The sequence below is a fragment of the Panthera pardus genome, unplaced genomic scaffold (assembly GCF_024362965.1).
Source record: "Panthera pardus isolate Hobbes unplaced genomic scaffold, ASM2436296v1 HiC_scaffold_12, whole genome shotgun sequence".
Lineage (NCBI taxonomy): Eukaryota > Metazoa > Chordata > Mammalia > Carnivora > Felidae > Panthera > Panthera pardus.
In genome coordinates, this window is record NW_026526677.1 from 105,758,632 (window position 1) to 105,771,973 (window position 13,342).

The window sequence follows — 13,342 nt, forward strand, 5'->3', positions numbered from 1 at the left end:
TTACATCTTTGAATTACCATTCCTTTTACTAACATACAGCATCTTACACAACTCAACCAGGGAAATATCAGGGAAGTAAGAAAATTCTAGATGGCACAAACATGCAGGGATTTAGTAACCAATCCTATGTAAATGAGAAGATGGCTCCCATTGTTAGCTTGGAAATCTGGGTGGATGACAATAGGAATCACTAGGATAAGATACACAAAGGGCAAGAAGGAGTAGAAAAGATGAAATGAGTAAACCTTTATTCATCTATTTATTTCCTCATTAAGTAAATATTTATTGAGTGCTTATTATATGTTAGGTAGTATACTAGGCATATTTGCCCAGAAAGTTTTCAGGTTACGTTTAAGATAAATTAGCCCCATAACCTCATCAAAGTTTTGCTCACAAACCATCAAAGTATAAAGACAAATCATAATGTAGAGATTCATTTACAAGAAATTGAATGTAATGGACTTTCTATAGTGCATGGCACCTATAGAGAATTTCCAGGCTAGAAGTAGGTTTAAGATCAACAGATTAGCATGATTTACAAGCTACAACTTGATTCCAACTAAAAAATAATGAGTTTATTCTTACAAATGAAATGATCCTATCTATTAGCATCAAACTGGACCTATAGCATATCCTCTTTGAAGGTTTCAATCTTCAGTGAGTGCACGAATTACCTGGATGCTTGATAAAAATGCAGATTCCTGAACTTCAACCCCAGAGATTCAGGAGGTCGGGAGGGAGCCCGAGTGTCTACATTTACCAAGCTTCTCATCTTACTATGTGTTTAGCAAGCTCCTCAGGTTACTACTGTATTTTGAGAAATGCTGCTGGACACTTTACTAATTCAAATTACTGGGTGTTCATAAACAAAGAAACAGAATCCAAAAACTTACTGCCTCCAAGGCTGGGAATGGACAATTGCCAAACATGTAGATTTATTTAGATGAGATCTTGTTTCTCAGGGACTGCAAATTTGCTTCTTAAATACATTTAGAATGTTTAAAAAATGTATTAATATCGTTTAAGGGAAATAATCTCCATAGAAGGTATGAAAAACATAATTTTCTTACATTTCCAGCTACACAGTCTCCAAACTAGCCTTGTTTCTATATCTGCATAAAGGCTTTATTTTAATTTTATTTCCTTTATTTTTAAGGCTTTATTTTTTTATTGCTAGGGATTCCTCTTTTAATAATGTCAGGCTCAGTGACCACACAGATTTTTTACTAGTCCCTTCCATTGTGGAAGAGGCCCATCTTGTTGTTAGTTTCCCGGCTTAGGAAAGAGAGGGTAGTGAGCAAATTCTCTAGTTTTCTGTTAGCTGAGAAGATAAAAATTTACTCATTTTGACCCTGCTAAAATATTATTTTTCGCCTCTAGAAACTACCAAAAATCAGCAGAAAGCCACAGTGTCCTGTGATTTCTGGAAGCATCTTGGGAGCATTCGGGGGAAAAAAAAAATCCCATGATCACCCTTTATCCATAAGGAGATTTTTTTCTCTTCTCCCCCCCCCCCCCCCCCCCCCCACTTAGGAAAACACTCTAATTTGCTTCCTGCTGACAACTGAAGCAGGTTTGGGAAGCTATTCAACTTTAATAATAAAAGACTCTATGTAGATTATAATCTGCTTAAATTCAGAACTGTTCTGGGATTAAGACACAGAAGTAAATTTGAAAATAGGGCTAAAATTGAATCAGGTTTAATATCCATGGCATTAAAGGGATAAAGACAATCATTATGTATTAGCAGATATGGACCTTTGGACTAGGATAACAAGGTTGCCCCCAAACTGAACACTCAACAGATAGTGTAATGAATAAGCGTATATGATAGGCCATCCAGTTAGAGAATTACAAAAATTTATAGGCAAGCACTGTACAAGGGATTTTTCACAACATATTCTGAGCTGACAACTAGATTAAATGGAAAAACATGTACAAGATTGGAAGAGGGCCATTGTGAATGGAAAAGTACACACTGCAACCAAAATGAGCATCATCAAACATGGGGCTGTTGGAGCACCTGGATTTAACCCAACAATGAACGACCCTGCAGCAGAATGAAGGTGAAGACACACACCAGGCTGGCAGACGGAGGAGGACACAGGGGTGCCCACGATTTGAAAACCTAGGGGCACATAGTATCTCCCATGATGAAAAGTGACTGCTATGTTTTAGTGACGGTCTCAGGTGATTAGAGCCTACACTGTCTCTCTTACCTGCTGATCTCATGATGCCTTATCAAAAGATTAATGATCTTTATTCAGTACGAACTGTTAATACTAAGCCCAGGGGGGGCAGTCAGTGATATCTCCAGTCTTCTAAATTCAACTACTTGGTTGATTAATTGTTCTGGAATTTTGACAGGGACTGGTACTGGCTTTACTGGCTTCTCACGTTTATAGCCCATTCTTTCTTTCTCTTTGAAAACCAGAATAACGTTTGCCGGTCTTAAGTCCTGGTTATTAGAAAATACATACTTAAACCACAGTGAGATCATCATGAACATGTACTGGTAATCATACGCTGCCCGGGGGGGGGGGTGGGGAGTGGGGAATATAAAATGATTAAAATTGTGTTGAAAAACAGTCTGGCATTTTCTTAAAAAGTTAAACATACACTAACCATATATCCAGCCATTCTACTCCTAGGTATTTACCCGAGACAGTTGAAAACATGTACACACAAAACTTGTGTGCAAATGTCTGTAGCTGCTCTATTTGTAATAGCCAGGTACTGCAGTCAATCCCAACGTCCATCACTAAGTAAAGAGATAAATGAACTACAGTATATCTATGCCGTGGAATACTACTTAGCAATAAAAAGAACTATCTGTACACATTAACAACATGGATGAATCTCAAAATTGCTATCATTTAGCAATTCTTTCATTAAGAACCAGAAAAAGAAAGAGTGTATATTATGCCACATATTTAAAACTCTAGAAAATATGAACAAATCTATTGTGACAGAAGAGAGATCAATGGTTTCTGGTGACAGGGGTGGACAGGAAGGGAAAGATGGAATTATAAAGGGGTACAGGAAACTTTTGGGGTGATAGATTCTTGATTATGACACGGGCTTCACAGGTGTATACATATGTCACCAGTAATCAAAATGTATACTTTACATATGTGCAGTTTATTGCATGTCAATTATGTCTCACTAAATCTCAATAAAACATAAAATAAAGTGATTGCCTTTCACCGTTAGTGTTGGGAACAGAAAGAAGGCATCGCAGTAAGACACGTGTCGGGAGGTCCAATAGCATGTGCAGAAAGAACCATTAGGGTTTCATGATCCCTGCTCAAACTGGTTTCACCCATAGTTTTAGCTAACAAATATATATTTTGTAGCTGGCAAGCAAGGTAAATTATATGATGACCATAAAAGCTTTGGTATGGTGACAGCCATACAAACAAATGACTAAGGAAATAAATGTCCCATTAAATGAAAAATAGCACCAACTTAAGAGAAAGACGACCTTACTTCCCGTTGGAGTTTCCTCTGACACATTATTGACAAGTGGCTCGTGTTGGATCGGGTGAGCCTCTATTTGCCGCTCTGGCATTGGATGATTATGTATACTAATTGGGCATAGAAATAGAATTTTGTGAAAACGCCCATCTTGTGAAGCTTCTTTGTTCTAATTTCTAGCATAGATTGCCTGCTGCTTGAACCCAAAGTATATTCCCTCTTACTGGCCCTTAAGCCAGTGGTCCTTATTTTAAATGCAGATTCTGAGGCCACAGCCAAGACACTGAGAAAGTCTGAGGAAAGGCCCAGGAATGTGCATTTTATAAATAGGTGGTATGAGACAGAGGGTCTGAACACCATGCTTGATTCTCTAAGCCTGAGGACAAAAAATGACGTCTCATCCGTACCATCCGTCCACATTACAGACTATCAAATCTACAAAACAGCTCCTTAACACGTTACCAGCTTTTTAAATCACAGGGTCTTTCCACATCTTATCCCTTCATGGGGAACACATTTTAAACCATTTGTATTGCTTCGCCTACCAGAAAAGTCAGTCAAAAACAGAAACTCTTCACAGCATTTACTGCTCTATCATCAGCCTTGGAGGTTTATAGATTACTGAAATAATTGCGATATTAGAGGATGGGCCCCCTGCTCTGCATCTGCTATATATTATTCTGCAGGCATAATAACCTCGATAAGCTTGTGTACAAGCAATTCAACTTCAAATGTGGGTTGGTGGAGGCACTGAGTACCCTAAGTACAGATTCCAGAACATGTTCGAAATAACCACTACAAGATGTTCTGGAATTGAGCTATAATGTTAGCCTAACAGATATTGGCAGGCATTCTTTTTTATTTGATAAAACAAATAAGGCAGTGGAATTTATTGTACTATTTAGTAGGGGAAACAAAGCAAAAACCTGTAAGAGAAAACAAAGAAGCTCTTTTGCTTTTAACAAAGAAACTAATGTAAATGCCTTAAAAGGGGGGCTGCTTATCATCTTGGGCAACTTGCCCACATCTGGACCTCAGCATCGCGTGCGTGGACTTCCTCCTCTCCTGGGCCCTCCCCCAGCCCTCTCTCAGCCAATCGATTGCAACATCCTTATTGGACTGACCTGCACAGCATTTCTCAGCTCGTCCTCTTGTCTCCATGGCCTGTCACCTGGGTCAGGCCTTCCTCACCTCTCACCTGACCATTTGCTACAGTCAAGGCCAATGCAGCGTAAGTCTCCACGTGTGGTCTTCAGACCTGCAGCATCAGCACCTCCTGGGAACTCGTTAGGAATGCAAGTTCTCAAGCCCCTCTCCCGACCTCCTCCAGACTTCCTCCAGAGACCGTGGGGGTGGAGCCCAGCCATGGCTGATTTAACAAGTCCTTTGGGTGACTGCTCGCTCAAGACCGAGAACCATCGCTCTGAGCGTCGTCCCCTTGGTGGGTCCTCTTCCTAGCCACAATTATTTTACCCACCACTGACAAAGAAAATTTCCAAAGCATAGATATGATCATATCGCTCCTGAGGGTGAAAGCCTTCAACCTCCCTGATTGTTAATACCGGTAACATGGAATGTCTCCTGGGCACTCCCTCTGTGCTAGGCAGAGTGGCTCCCGGCTGAGCATAACGGATATTTAGGACACGCACGAGGTGTGGATGTGTGACCACCTACTCTTTGTGGTATCTGCAGTGGTCCCCATCAGTGGCTCCCAGCCCTGGATGCACATTAGAGTCACCTGGCAGGCTTGGTAAAAATATACCACCCAGGAACAATTAAGTGGGTCGTGTATCATGTTTTCAGAAGCTCCCTGAGACGATGTGTGTGAACTGGGGTGGAGAGCCACCAATCTCTGTGACCCCTATCTTCTCAGCCTGATTCTCCCACAGCTAAGGTGGCTTTGTCCCCATCAGCAGTGGCGGCCACTGCCTTGCCTCTGGCTCTGTCATCCATCTCGTTCTTGGACAAAGGAAGGTAAGAAACTGGGGGGCGGTGGCTGAGCTGACTCGGCATCCTGTCATCTACAATCCACCCAGTGTCTCCAGTTTAGAAACTGCCCTGGTCTCTCTGCACTCCAGTTTCTACACCGCAGCCTGAGTGAGCTTGTTAAATCTGAGTGGTCTTATGCTCAGACCCCTCCCTCCACCGGGCTTCCCATCCCATTGACAGTAAAAGCACGAGTTCACCCCATGACTTACGTATCTTCTCCTTTTCCCCCACCCCTCATGCCATTCACCTATTGCCTCTCTGGCCTTAGCAACTAGTACTCTCCCTCCAGCTTACTCCACTCCAGCCACCCGAACTTCTCACCATTTCTTAGGCACACTCCTGCCTCAGGATCTTTGCACGTGCTGCTTCCTCTGCCTGCAATCATCCTCCCCTACTTAACCACTTTCCTTCCTCCTTTACCTCTTTCAGGCCACAGCTGTTATCTCAGTAAGGCCTGCCCAGACCATTCTATTTAAAATTGCTAACATCTTCTCTGGGTTCCCTGCTTTCATCTTTGCTTTATTTATTTATGGTGTTTATTATCTACCTCTCAACACAAACTTCGCAAGGGAGGGAGCTTTGTCTGCTGTATCCCAGGACTTAGACAAGTGTGTGCACATAGTGAGTGCCTAATAAATATTGCTAGAATGAATGAATGGCTGGGCCCATGCCCATCTCATAGTCCACAGTGGAGCCTGGGCCTCTGTCTTGACCCCTAGGTGGCCTCTCCTCTATCCCAGGCCATCTAAGACAGGATCTCTCCTCTGGCCTGGCCTACAGGGATGATAGAACTGCTTGGCACACCAGCCAGGGTGCTCATCCCTCCTGCCACATCTAGTTCTGCCTCTGCCCTGCCTGCGCTCCTCTGTTAGCCCAACTGGCTCAGCCCAATCCTGCTGCCTATTTCGACAGGTGCCTATTGGCATGTGGTAGATACACTAAGTATATTAGTCTATACCATTCTGGTGGAAAACACCAGTGGGCAGGTCTGTCCCATTTATCTCGGGAGCTCTAACAGAGGATCCATCATGTATCACCAACACTGAACCAAGATCCAATGTTATATCTATTTATCTGTCTTTCTATTGTCCATCCTCCCTGGACTATAAGCTCCAAGGGACAGAGATTTCCATTTCTTGTTGTTGTTGTTTATTGTAGTTCTCCAGTGCCAACACAGTGACTGACCCATCGTCGTCACACATTACATAAATATTTGTTGAATGAATAAATGCATCCCACGGTTATTGGTTAAACACGTCGCTGCCACCGCTGAGTTCTCAAGGTATGAAAATTAAATAAGAAAAGCAACACGGCACTGATTCCATTTCAGAGAATTTACAGAGTGGGCTGCCAGGATTCCTGGTTCACACCCTTCATCATTCACACCCTTTGTTGCTTGGTCCTGAAAGGGGAGTCAGCAAGAAATAAATCACATGTGTGGAAAGTCACTTTAGGAATGCTAGTAAAGGTATAAGATAACACAAATGGAGTTTCACAGCCATATATTACAAAATCAACAAGCACCTATTGCAAAACCTGAAAAATTGACATCTAGACATTTGCAAACTTCCAGATGTGAGATGACAGGTGGGACCAAGCAGATATGTAATTGATATTTTTACTTTTCATGGTGAGACGCAGCCTTAAGGAACTTAGAAGAACAATTGTAAAGTAAGCTACATTCTCTTATGCTGAAGAAAAATGGCGATTTATGGTGCTTTCCTATGACGATATTTCCTGGGCCACAACAGTCTTGGGAACAGAAAGCAAAACAAAAGAAAACAAAACATCTGACACTTCTGATGGTCACAGAAGTGCTGGTTCTTTGTCTTGCCTCTGACAGGAACAGGAAGTACAGGGACAGTGTCTTATTCTGGGGGCACCGTGAAGGAGACCTGTGTACGTCATCTCATCTGGTTGTCCTAATCGTCTATGAGGAAGAAGTAATTATTCCCAAGTAAAAAATAAGGAAAATGAAGTTCAGCAAAATCTAAGTGACTTTAAGGTAGGAATTTGGGGACACCAGAAGGACGGACGTTCCCTCTGCTTTCCCTTCCCCCTGACCTCCATGCATCACCCACCCCCAGGCTCCTCCCCTCCTCAGCTATTTGCGAGACTTGCTCATGGCCGTGGATACACTTACACTAACACGGAAGCATAAATATTTAGTGCAAACACAGGACATACTCATACTAAAAATCATTTATTGCTTATCTGAAATTCGAATGGAACTGGCTGTCTTGTATTCTTATTTTCTGAATCTGACAATCCTATTTCTGGTATTCCTTTGGAAAGAATTACTCTTTTTGTGCCGCGATAGAAGAGGATTTAACTAAAAATAACAGAATGTGGAGGAAAACCGTAGGAAGTACTTGTACATCTTAACCTCTTAAGTACTTGTACATCTTACTCTCACCTCATTAGCCTGCAATGCCACTAACCAGACTGGGTCGTAAACCACCATTATTTGTGAGCTTGTTTCTCCCCCAACAGATGACGAGAGGCTGCGGAGAGAAGGATTATTTGCACAACCCATTCCATGCGTTTCCTTAGCACGTCATTCAGTGCCCTCTCAAAGGGGCACCATCTGTTGGAGTATCCAAGCAAACTGGTCCCACCCAGAGGAATGAGGGAGGACAAGGGCGGGGGGGTGTGGATGATTGGCGGGGAGGTATGACCTTACCCGAGTGGGAAATATACTCAGTCCTGTGTACGGAATACACAGATTCCATATTTGCGAATTCACCTGCTGGCAAACATTTATTTGTGACCCCCTAATCAATACCTGTGGCCCTTCAGTCATCATTCACAGATGTGCACAGAGCAGGAAAACGTCGGAGTCAATGGACACGCACGTTCCCAGCCTAACCTAGAGAGAGCAAGGGGAGGCTTGGCCGGCTTGTTTTATCTCTCCTAGTGTAAACAAGAGTCCTTCGTACAGTGTATTAGGTACCATGTCTTCCACATTTTTGTACTTTTTGTGGGTGATTTCATTGTTTGGAATGGCCCCAAAGTGCGGCCTAGTGTTGCTAAGCACAGAAAGGCTGTGATGTGCCCTTGGAGCAAATATGTGTGTTAGATAAGCCTTGTTCAGTCATGAATTAGTCATGCTATTGGCCATGAATCCAATGTTAATGAACAATTATATATATATATATACACACACACACACACACACACACACACACACACACACATATATATGTATATATATGTATATATATGACATATGCACGATCAATATAACATAATATATAATCAGCTATATACATAATAAGTCATCTTTAAACAGAAACACTTAATCAAACATGCTTAGGTGTCGATCTGTTGATGAAAGTATGACCATGGCTCACGGGAACATGGCTCCCCTAGGAGCCGTGATTCAGTATTCTCTCATTTAAGGTTCATAGCGACCTGACACCCTAACTGCTGTGCATAATGAGAATCAACTTCTATCTCCTAGATTTTTTCATTTCTAGGATCATGACAGTTAATTCATCATGCTGGCATATGGACAACTTTGGGTCAGAGAGATAGATTACTAAAACACTTCTCTCAAAAGAGGGAAAAAGCCTGGCAGACCGTGATATTAGAAACTGGAGAGGGGATCCAATGGACTTGCTACTTTTTCCCAAAACCGAAGGTGATCCTTTTGAGAACATTCCAGAAGCAAGCCTTCCTGTTTCTGGCATTGGCTTTTTCTTTACAAACTTAATTTTTATTCCTACTTCTCAAGGAGAAAGTTTCCTGGCAGCAGGTGATGGTGCTGATGGGATTTTATCTCGGGATCAGATATCTTTTTGTTCGGCTCCGAGAAAAATCCAAGCAATGGATTGCTTCAGAGCTTGACAAGCATAGGGTTAAGATGTCCATGAGATTTTTATTAATGTAGCCAGGAGAGGCCAGAAAAAGCCGATTTATCGATGTCAGCCCCCTTAACCCCATTTTGCCTGAATGACTCAATCATCAATTGCACAGGATCTTGTTTCTTCTGGGAATGCTAAAGGCTGTTAGAATTAAATTACCATCGCTCAAACATTTTGTACTTGTTGCTTTTGAAAGAAAGCCTTGTCCAAAAGGCCTCTTATCTCCTGGAGTGAGGTACAGAAATCCTTGAACAAAACCAGACAGGTGGATTAGAAGATGTTCTCCGAGTCCTTCTTTCTTTTTTTTTGAAGTTAGACAGAAACAGGCTCTTCAACCCCTGACTGGGTGGGAGGTGTTTGTGAATCAGCAGCTCCTTCTTTCAATTCCCTCCTCCTTCAGTGCGTCAGGCTCAGCAGACTCAGCCAGGGGCAGAGTGGTGAAGGGACTCGCCCGGATTTTGCTATTTCTTTACCTCCCTCATCAAGGTCTCTGGTGTTCATTCTCCATCCTCACTTTTAGGGAAAAAATACCAAGTAAAGGAGTTTCTGAGAGTACACATTGATAAAACCATTTTTGGGGGCAACTGGCAATATCAATTTGAATTTGGAATGTGCCTACCCTTTAACCCGGCAATTTCACTTTGGGAAATTTATCCTACAAATAAATACACACACAAATATCTGTGGATACAAATGACCACGAAGTCCTGTTTTTAACAGTAAAAAAAAAAAAAAGAATCCCCAAAACAACAACAAAAAACCCCTAGAATTAACCTACAATGTCATATGTGAAATCCATTAAAGAACAAGGCATCTCTCCCTGTACTGACTTGGAATGATGTCTGCTAACCAAACATGGCAGGCTGCAGGAAATGTACAGTATAGTCTAGCTGTGTGAACAGAACATGTGTGCTTGGAAAATGTGTCAAAGGATGATCACAATCTGTTGATCATGGTAATCTCGGTGGCCATTTGAATTGGGAAATGGCAGGTTGGGGGGAGGGTTGGAGCTGAGGGGTGGCTTTTCATTTGTATTTTACATATGTTTTATTGTTTATTTTATTACAGTAAACATTTCTTACTTTTATGCTGCTGTAAAAACACATTTTTCGAAAGATTCCGAAAAGTTTTATTTTTCATTCTAGGAACTTCTGTGGAGAGGTAATGAATAACACCACCTCTTGGATAATGACACGTCACAGCGTTGGGCCGCTGTGTTCACGATGTGCTGACTCCATGACCCACTTCATTGATGCTGGATGGATTTAGATGCTTTACGCCTCATTTCTGGGCTACCTTTCATATGGTTATCTGTGACACACTGAAGAACAGGTATGGAGAATATTTAGCCATGAGAGGATTAGCTGCCAAGAAGTGGGGTCCAGTTAGATGGGGCCTAACTGGTGTGCAAGAGTTGGGGGCTTAGAAAGTGACCACTCAGTCACTAAAACTTAATGACCTTGACCAATGTGATTGGTTCTGAAGTAACACTACTGAAAACTCATCCTTGACATATAGCAGGAGCAAGAAAGAGGGCAAGTAAAATGCTGCACTGATCTGAATCCAGAAGGAGAAATCCAGAAACTCTGCTTTCAACAGTTTCATCCACAATCAGTTCAAAAGACATTTGTGGCCTAGTCACTGTATTTGTTGACGTGTGCTGTGTAAAAATATATTCTTTGAGCTTTGACCAATTGATTGATTCATTCAGTTATTCAGCCAGCATGGACAGAGCTCCCGCTATGTGCTAAGCCCTGGGTGTCATTTAAATAGTAAAACGATCACTCACTCATGCTTAGCAAAGCCCACAAGAAAATACTCAAGCATTTGAGTGCCGAGGAGTCGAGCATAGCTGAGGTGTGAAGTGCCGACTTCCGTTACTACAAATCAACACTAGCGTCTGTTGTAATATATTGCTTATTTGAAAATGCTAATAAAGAAACTTCCCTGAAGGTGATAGGCAAAATGTCCTCATTCAATTTTAAGCTGTCATGTTTCTTTTTTTTTATTTTTTTATTTTTTATTTTATTTTTTTATTATTTTTTTATTTATTTTTTATTTTATTTTATTTATTTATTTATTTATTTTTTATTTATTTATTTAAAAAAAATTTTTTTTTTAACGTTTATTTATTTTTGAGACAGAGAGAGACAGAGCATGAACAGGGGAGGGGCAGAGAGAGAGGGAGACACAGAATCTGAAACAGGCTCCAGGCTCTAAGCTGTCAGCACAGAGCCCGATGCGGGGCTCGAACTCACGGACCGTGAGATCATGACCTGAGCCGAAGTCGGACGCTTAACTGACCGAGCCACCCAGGCGCCCCATAAGCTGTCATGTTTCAAAACAAGTAGGAATCAGATGAGTCAACAGCGCAAAAAAATTCTTTTGGCCAAAGTCCGCAGACAGAAACTGGGAACCGTTTTTATTTCAGATCTCCAGGAAAATATCAAAGGAGAGACGGCCTCATTCAGAGGAAAGGATCCATATCATCTACAAGGATCCCTCAAGGAGAAGACAACAGACAAGCAGGGGGTGGGGGGACCAACATAAAGACTCACCTCTGAGCAAATGAAAAAACAGAAACAGGCCAACATAGGAATCTTGTACGAGGACCTGTGAGAGCGGCTTCTGGCGCTTCCTGCCAAGCACAGAGAGGATCCCAGCTCCTCTGTGGTTCTCTTCTGGACTGAAATAAGAAAAAGACAAATTCATTATTTCTTCTGCCTGCCTAAGAAACATATTCCTCCTCCCCTCTCAGATATCACCTATTTCACTGCCCCCCCAACCCCTTTCTGTTAACCAACAATTTTTGCTGAATCTATGAGTCTGTTTTTTTTGTTTTGTTTTGTTTTGGGTGGTTTTCTGTTTTGTCTTTTAGATTCCACATATAAGAGAAATCATACAGTATTTGTCTTTCTCCATCTGACCTATTTCACTTAGTATAATACCCTCCAGGTCCATCCAGGTTGTTGGAAATGGCAGAATTTCATCCTTTTTTATGGCTGAGTAATATTCCATTGTATGTATATGTGTAGGTATATATATGTACAGGTATATAGGTATATATACATATTACATATGTATATGTATACATATATGTAATACAATATTACATATTACATGTACATATTACATACATATTACATAATACATATACATTTTTTATATATATATATATATATATATATATATATATATATATATATACACACCACTTCTTCTTTATCCATTCATCTATGGATGGACACTTGGGCAGCTTCCAAGTCTTGGCTATTGTAAATAATGCTGCAATAAACATAGGGGTGCACATATTTCTTCCAATTGGTGTTTGAATCTGTGTTTTGACATGGGTTCTCAGTGCTCCAGAGAGAAGAGAAACAAAGACATGTAAATACAAACATTCTTCACCCTGCTCTCACCCACCTGGAGGTGAACTTTGGGTTGCTACTTATTGTGTGACAGGCAGTACGCTAAGTATTTCAGTAAAAATAGTCAACATTTACTGAGCCCTTATGAACTGTTGGGTAACTTTAAGTTTTACATAGATTAAGTCACTTGATCGTCATAGTTTACCTGTAAGGTTGGTGTTCTTACTCTGTTTCACAGAGGAGAAAAGTGGGGCACTGAGAGGTTAACTTGTCTAACATACCACAGTGAGGGTTTGAACCTGGGCAGTCTGACTCCCAAGTCTGCTCTTGTATGTGATATGACAATGCCTCTCCATTCTTTATCTCACTTAACTCTTACCCCAGACATCTGCCCTAGGGACAATTACTCTCCTCATTTCACTGATGAGGAAGCAAAGCCTTGAAAAGGCTGAGTGAACTTGCCCAAGATCACAAAATGTTTCATTTTGGTAGACTACCCTGGATTCAAACTCAGATTTATTCAGTTCCTATCATTCTCTTTTATAGCATCTTGTAATTCCCTTCACTAACCTACATACTTAAAAGACTGTACTAATATCTTCTAGGTCATGGAGATGGCTTGCTGTTGGACTAAGGAGTTGA

At 41.3% G+C, this 13,342-nt stretch overlaps 1 protein-coding gene across 6 annotated transcripts in view; it reads right to left on the reverse strand.

The window, feature by feature from the left end:
- The window catches only part of POU2AF2 (POU class 2 homeobox associating factor 2), a 487,862-nt gene that overhangs the window by 105,537 nt on the left and 368,983 nt on the right, over window positions 1–13,342 (reverse strand). For all 6 annotated transcript variants that reach the window (XM_053900520.1, XM_053900525.1, XM_053900522.1 and 3 more), the window contains one exon: window positions 11,891–12,018. The gene's annotated coding sequence lies outside the window, so the exon portion shown is untranslated. The remainder of the gene's footprint in view (window positions 1–11,890; window positions 12,019–13,342) is intronic.